This window comes from Macrobrachium nipponense, chromosome 2 (genome assembly GCF_015104395.2).
Source record: "Macrobrachium nipponense isolate FS-2020 chromosome 2, ASM1510439v2, whole genome shotgun sequence".
NCBI lineage: Eukaryota > Metazoa > Arthropoda > Malacostraca > Decapoda > Palaemonidae > Macrobrachium > Macrobrachium nipponense.
This window is the reverse complement of record NC_087201.1, coordinates 71,110,792-71,119,284: the sequence shown is the minus strand read 5'-3', so window position 1 is coordinate 71,119,284 and position 8,493 is coordinate 71,110,792. Positions and strand designations below refer to the sequence as shown.

Here is an 8,493-nt window from a genome sequence, read left to right as displayed (position 1 = left end):
AAGTATGATGGTAATAGTATAGCAAACCTCCATACTGATGTAGAAGATGCCATCCATAACTTAACTAATGATTTAAAGAGATCAGGAGTAAATATTGTCAATCGCAATGATTTTACTGATGATGTAGCAGATTTAGAGAGTTTAAGACAGGTATTAAACTACATTTCCTTTGGTACTGTGTATGATGCTATCGGGGGAGGAAGATAAAAGAGTTTTTAAGAAACAAGAACCTGATACCAAGAGTGATAGCCTCATAGCTTTAAAGTTCATGCAAAGGGAATTGTGAAAAAGATAATTGAATCTAACAGGAATTTACAGGTTTTGTAAATATTGGAAACACAGTTAGAAATAGGAATAATTTTCAGAGAAGGACAGATAATGTTCCAGACAGATCTAGAAATTTCAAGCATAGATAACAAAGGAAACAAGATCCTATGAATAATCGTAAGGACAGTAATGGTAGATTTTTTCAAGCAAACAGAAATAGTAGATAAAGGCCTCAACAGCCCAGGGGAAATCCAAACAATGGTAATCAGACTCAAAGCTCAAACAGGCCAACCCATAGTCAGAGTCCAGGAGATAATAAAGCACAAAATAATAGACAGGAACAAAATTGTGCCAATTGTGGTTATTCCAACCATGCAACTCAATATTGTAGGCGACCAAGATATTGTTCCAATTGTAATAGAGCCGGTCACCTAACACAGAAATGTTGGTTTAATAATAATCATACAAACAATAATGCTCAAATAAGTACACCCCAAAATAATAATGAGACGCAGGGACAATTACAGAAAGGGGTAGTACAAAAGAAAGCCTCCGTACCAATTAAGAATGAGAATGAAATAATCATTTTAGGTAATGAAGATACATTCAAGTTGCCTTTTGAAGGAAATAGGGAGATAGTATTTTCAGTAAAGGATAGTGAAATATGCCAGGAAGATTTACCTATCACCCAAACAAGAATTAATGGTAAACAATGCTCAATACTTCTAGATACAGGCAGTTACGGTAAATGTTATAGATAAGAGGAATAGCAGGAAAACGGATTAATGCTTTGGGTAATGTCACACTGGACATAGAGATTTTAGACAAAACTTTTAAGGAAGTGTTTGTAGTATTAGAAGAAAGATTTTATCTTACTCAAGCTCTGTTTTCATGTAAAGCTATGAGGAGATGTAGAATAATGTTAGATTGTGGAGAAAATAAAATCAATTTGCAACACAGAAATAGAGAAAAGGTTTGTTTTCAGCTAGAAGAAGGAAAGTTTTGCATAAATCTGATAAATTTATCCGAGACGACATCTTCTAGAGAAGCGAACATCCAGGAAACTAAGATGGATAATAATGATAGTCTGGATAGTCCAGAATTATTGGATAATAGTGAAATAAATAGTAGAAATACAGTTTTTGAAGAAATGTCATTAGCACAAATAAATTAAATTAATAATGCAAGCCTTGGTACTCAGAGTGCTGAACAAATTATTGCATGTGAAAATTTGATGAAGATGAATCACAGAATCACAGATTGATTATGAGCATTCAATAATAGATGATGATGAATCAGAAAATGATTGTACATATCTCATAATGGATGAAGGTAAAGAAGAAAATGATATCAATGAAGTCCTGTTATTGGGAAAAACAAATAAGACTGAATTAAATTCAACAATAATATTGGATGAAAGTTCAGATGAAACGGATGTGTTATTTCTCAGTCTGTTATTCTCAGAGATACACGATGAGGAAGAAATATGTTTAGTTAGTACTGCAGATGACCATACTGTCAGATTTGTGCTTAACAGAGTAGTAGTTTTGTACCCGCAATGCCTAACCAAGGTTTGTCTTAGAACTAAAACAGACGAGGACTTGCATGAAACATGTAATGCTAACTAATGAAGACTTACCTGACTTTGTTAGGATGGACAATTCCTTAGTTCACATGAATGGTAATAATTGCGAGACGTATGTCCAGAATTACTCAGACAAAAGACTATTACTAAGGTCTGGTATAGAGTTTTGTACAGGAATTGTAGTGAATAATTCTTTACTAACACTAGGTGAAAAAGCATTCTTCTCTTGCACAGAACAAAGTTCATTTCTAGAGAAAGAAGTAAATAAAACAGACTTTCCTCTGAATAGAAATAAATTACTACAAATATTGGAGAGGTATAGAAATGTCATTGCTTTAGAAGGAGATAAGTTAGGAGGAACAGATACTTTGCAGCACAAGATTTTAATATAAGTTGCCAATAAGTCAAAGACTGATTGTAGATCAGTTGATTGACGAAATGAAGAATGAATCACCATATAATTCACCTCTCTTGTTAGTCCCTAACAAGATGGCAGTTGGAGAATGGTAATAGTTTATTGGAAATTAATTCACACACCATCCCAGATAGAAAGCCAATGCCTGTCATAAATGACATCTTAGCTCAATTAGGTGGAGCAAAAATATTTACGTCATTAGACTTGCTCAGTGGATATTGGCAGGTACCCTTAGATGAAGAGTCCAAGCCTTTGACAGCTTTTAGTACTCATAAGGAACATTTACAGTTTGAAGTGATGCCCTATGGTCTTACATCAGCCCCATTAACCTTTACGCAGTTGATGCTCCAGATCTTGGGGGATATAGAAGCGCAGGATTAAAGATAAAAATTAAGAAATGTCAATTCATGAGATCATTAGAGTATTTAGGACATGTCACCAGTAAAGATGGACTGCGTATGCAGGAAGGTAAAATAAAGGCAATTGTACCATATTCAGCTCCAAGTAACTTGAAAGCCTTGAGAAGATTCTTAGGAATGGTAGGTTATTACCGACCGTTCATTAAGGGATTTGCCACTATAGCCAAAACTTTAACAGATTTAACTAAGAATGATGTATCTTATGAATGGAAGGCAGAACATGAAAGGGCTTTCCAAACAATCAAAGAAGCCTGCGATGCTTCTAGTACAGGAGTTGGTGCAGTATTAATGCAACCGGGGAAAACAAGAATGAGAACAGTATATTATGCAAGTAGAGTTTTGAATGCTGCAGAAAGAAATGATAGCACTACCGAGCGGGCGTGCTTAGCTCTATATTGGGGATTACGAAAGTTAGGCATATTTTGCTAGGACATAAAGTCAATGTACTTAATCACAAACCCATTTGTGATCTATTTAAGAGAAGAACTCACATATAATATGAAATTTAGCAGATGGTTTATAAGCGTCTTAGAATTTGCCCCAGAGTTTAGGTATATCCCAGGTAGATGTAACACTATAGCAGATGCATTGTCAAGATTGCAAGAAGAGACTGAGAAACAAATCACAACTAATACCTTCTGCTTTAGTTGTCAGATCATAGATCTAGATTTGGAAAGAGTTCAGATCGAACAACAAAGGATGCTAACATTAGAAAAATAATGGGTAACTTAATGCAAAATGAGGATGATCAGTCTGAATTTCAGTTAATCAATGGAATTCTATAAAAAAACATCAGAAGAACTGAATGCTTGTTCACGTTTGTATGTACCTAACACACTAACCCAAGAAGATTTAGAACTAACACACTCTTAAAAGTTGTTGGGACATCCTGGAATAAAGAAAACATGTAGAACGGTCACTAGAAACTATTTTTGGCCTAATTGCAATGAAGATGCTAAGAATTTGTTGAGAACTGTCATATCTGTAACGTACACAAGGGTAACGGAAATGTAAAGACCCCTTTTGAGAAATATCCATCAGAATTAAATCCATTTCAAGTAGTTTCAATGTATTTTGTAGGTCCATTTCCAAACACAACTAGAGGTAACCGTCAGATATTAGTTTTCTTAGATTATTTGACTAGATATGTTGAGATAATTCCAGTAAGACATAGAGAAGCAACCACTTAGCAGAAGCTCTGAAATCTAGAATAATTACTAGACATTCATGTCCTCAAACACTATTATCTGATAATGCAGGCGAATTTACTAGTGACATTTTAAAGAAATTGTGCGAATTTTATGAAATTAAATAGTGTCAGATTACAGCTTATAAACCAAGCTCTAATGGAGCAGTTGAGAGAACAAATCGTAAGATAAAGGATTTACTGAAAACATAAGTCCCATTCTTCAGTCTGTGGAGTCACTAAACTCTTGAAGACGCACAGTTCACCATTAATAACACTGTCAATGAATCTGTTGGAGAAACCGCACACTTTTTGTTATATGGCTATCAGAAAATAATGCTAAATAACCTTTTAGACGATGCAACTCCACCCAGACATTATTATAATTACGAAGACTATGTTGCATGGAAGACGAGAAGGACTTTCGAGACAGTTAAATATACAAGGGCTCGATTAAAGGAGTTACATCAAAAGTCTAGTAAGTATTACAATCAGAAATCAACAGTTCCAGATTTAAAAATAGGGCAATAGGTATATGTGCTTAACCATAGAATTGAAGGACCTAATGTTAAAGTGAGTCCTAAATTCCAAGGTCCATATTGAGTAATAGAAAGGTTAAAGTTAAATAAATTTAAGCTAATGCATGAATCAACGTTAAATGAAACTGTTGCACATTGGAACCATATTAAAGTAGTACATTCCGACATCTGGTCAGAAGAACATTTAAAAGAATTTAAAGATTTAAAGGAGTCAAGTAGTGAAGAAAACATTAACGTAAATGCTTCCCATACTTCATCAGCATTTGTGACTCCAAGATACAATTTAAGGAAAAGATAGGGCCATGTGCAATGGTCTATAACATTGCTGTATAAGGTTTACTGCTTAGAATGTACTTTTGCAGGAAATGGGTTTCACTATGACTCATGGTGAGTCATATCTGCATCTCCCTCTTGCAAATCAGGAAGGGAGCAATCTTAAAGGATCACGGTCAAGTAAAGATGATACACGATATTGCAGTGGTAAAGATTAACATAACAACCATGGATCGACAACAGGAACAATTGAGGGAACTAGTTAATGAACTTGAAAGTGTCATAGATAGTAACAAAAATGGTACCAACACAGGTTTGTTAATGAAACTCAGAAATGATAGCCAGGTTCTACCTAAGAGAATTAGAAAGCGTTGACTCCTTCCATTTGTAGGTACAGCATTAAACACTTTGGTGTGGCCACTGTGTTGATTAATAAACTGAAGAACTATGTTAACATTGTAACTCAAAATATTACAACAGAAATAAATTAATTACATAGGTCTAAACTTGTGAACCAGTTAATGTTTGAAACAGTCATTTTTGTTAAATTATACAGAAATAAATGAATTACATAAGTCTAAACTTGTGAACCAGTTAATGTTTGAAACAGTCATTTTTGTTAAATTATAAAGAACTTCTGAATGCCATTATATCAACAAAGAACATTTTATCACCATACCTTATCAGTCCTAGTGAGTTAAACCTCATTATAGTTTAATAACAGTTAAGATGGTTTCTGATCACATTGTTTTAGTTATACCATTTAATAATAATGAGGTTAATAACTTGATATCAGTTTACCCTTTCCCAGTGTTAGTAAATAACAAGTCAATTGTTTTGAACCAGGACATGATACATTTTGCATTGCAACAGAATTCCCTCCTTTTAGTACAACTACGTAACAAAGATTTTGATGATTGTATCATGCTTGAAGCCAACGAGTTTGTTTGTAATATTCAGAGTTTTTATGAGCCACTTAACAAGTTGTATTGCATAGATGATTTAATTAATGACAGAAATAGTGAGAATAACTGTGAGTATGTCCATTACAATCATGATTTCAAGGCCCAAATACTGTATGAGTTAGTAGTGTTTTCACAAAATCAAGTAACAGCTAAAGTCACTTGCAAAAATAATCAATCACAAATGTTTAATAGCATCAAATCATTTGTTTCATCTTGTCAAGTAGTTATTTTGAATTATTTATACTACAAACCTACCAATTTTGCTACCTATACATTGAATTTATCCAGCCACATAAATCATTTTGAAAATGTTAAGAATTTCAAATTGGAGTTAGAATCATTCACCAAACTTGAAGAAGTTAACCATTTTTCCCATGTATACAAGACTGAGATTTCACCCATCATGTCAGTGGTTAATGTTGTTTTGTTAGTAGTCACCATGCTAGCTTTCATATGTGTTGTCAGAGTTTTAGTTATTAACAAGCTCAACACTGTTAAGACTTTAATTAACAATTTGACTTCAGGTAACTGATGCTCTAACATTTGTTGTACATATTGCCGTTTGTGATTACTTTAGATATTGTATTTTTTTTTATGTATAAGTACCTTGTGGTAACCTTTGCTAAGCTTCAGCATTGAGGCCAATACCGGTAGGTGGCCGAGTGATTATGTTGAGCAGAAGTCTGGTAAGATTAGTTATGTAGGAAATATATTAGCAAGGAAACTCTACTGGTAGAGTTTTCAGTAGATGAAGGCAAAAGAGAAACCCAAACCAGGATGTTTGCAATATGACACTCGTAAAACGCTGAAAAGGAACTGAGTGAGACACAACAAAAATCGATGATGCAAACTGTTAGACGTAAACTTTGACCCGAGAGCAATGAATAACAAGTGGGTGGAACTAGCTTACGACTGCTCACAGCATACACCCTGATTTGTTAGATGTCGTCGCCGGAAGTGGTAGGCGTTAAAGATTACCCAATTATGAAGAATTAGGGTGGTCTTAACAGGAATCCAGAAGAAGAAGAGGCGGAGCAAGATATAAGAAATTGGAACGATGGAAAGAATCGGTTAACTACTCACTTCTGGGCGCATAACTTGTGTCGGTTTAAACTCCATTTATCCTGTGTCATTCAGAGTTGTGTGATAGGAAAGTGAGATTGTGTGTGTTACAATAATAATTAAGAAAACAAAAAAACGTGTTGTTTAACTTGCCCAGAATTCTAAAGGAAACCGAACTCACATATTTTCTCTACGTGATTTGCCTCCTGAGAGACCAACCGAGAAGATCGAGAATCAAAGTTCCTACTAGAGATAGAAACTCAATGCTGTGTAGATAATGAGTACCCCCATATAACATATAACAAATAATAACCCAAAATAAAAGGGAACGGAGAACATCATAATATTTTGTTTATCCATAAGAGAATAACAATGAACAACAATAAGTGGTTATATATTTAATTAGACCTACAGGTAAGTTACATCCTACATAATACTACTAACTCAGTGGTTCAGGGTAACACATCTCATCTGTCTACCCTGATGGATCGATATGACACGTTCAGGTGTGTTAATGGCCCTACGGTTTCGTGAAATTACTTTGTCTCGTAACAAGACATCTAACCCTATTAATTACGTATATCTGCACTAACAAGGGGAAAATTAATGGAATAAGATAACACACAGATAAGAAAACGAACTGTAAATTTGATGGAAACAACATCAATCTTACAAAATATAAAGACTAGGGAATAACACTGAATAGTCAAGTAGCCGAACTCTGTATTTAGCTTAAAAAATGGCTCGCTGCTGATTTCATGTTAGAATAGTGCAACAGGTGTTTTTTAAGTGTCAAGGCATGCGGAAGTCTAGTTCATCTTGTTGGACATTATAAATGTGGATGGTACAGCCGCCATGATAGTTTCCAAGATGGCTGCCATCAGAATTTGTTTTATTCATACTGTAGGTTGTAATGGACAGAAATTTGTGATGTTTGTGACAATTACACCATATTTCAACTCAAGAAACATGTTTATCTACTTTATTTTTGTTTTGGACCACAAAAATTTGCATTATTGCCAGTTTTATGAGGAAAATGGGGTAAAAATGAAATGAGGGCAAATGATCTGAAAAATAGACTTAGCAGAACAATCACTACGTGTATTGAAGGAAACATTGAAGGAACAAACAAACATTTCACAAATGCCTATTGAACTTGAACAGTAAATGGATTTCTGCAAAGGCTTTTACATCCACATGCTTGTGTGCATCAGAGTCCATTATGTGTACATTTGCAACATTGTGTCGCACAAACTGCTCGACATTTGCATGTTGTGAGCTCCAAACAGAATGCAGTGATTGGCTTCCCAGTCATCAGTTGTGGCTGAAGCATCTCACTATCTTCTTTTACCACCAGTTCCCACCCACTTTCCTCAGGTGCAGGAAGATGCGGTTCAGCTTCCAAGGCTCTTCTCCACACTAGGGACTGATAATGTGCGCGCCTGATGTGAAGAATCAAAGCATCACGGGTTGGAGGCAGATTCTCAATTGATTTGGTCAAGCCAAGAAATAGATCACACCTGACTTTCTGGATGGAGTTTTCTTGGCTATTGGGAACATACAGCTTGCAGACAAAGGACTTTGTATCAGCAATCACATTCTCATCTGTTAAGTCTTCCTTGCTGAGATTCTGCAGAAGCTGTGAGATTTGTTGGAAGATAGCCCATGCAGAGCGCTTCCCAATTCCAGCAAACTGGCTTGTACTATCCAAACCTGTTACAGCATGAAATGCGAGAAGTGATGCTCTCTGCGAATCTGTGATGATGGAATGAACAGGAACAA

The 8,493-nt window shown here is 35.1% G+C and overlaps 1 long non-coding RNA gene across 1 annotated transcript in view; it reads left to right on the top strand.

The window, feature by feature from the left end:
* The window catches only part of LOC135220660 (uncharacterized), a 143,565-nt gene extending 136,757 nt beyond the window's left edge, over positions 1-6,808 (top strand). The window contains exon 3 of the long non-coding RNA XR_010315747.1: positions 4,774-6,808. This is a non-coding gene — a long non-coding RNA (uncharacterized LOC135220660). The remainder of the gene's footprint in view (positions 1-4,773) is intronic.
* The last annotated feature ends 1,685 nt before the right edge of the window (positions 6,809-8,493 follow it).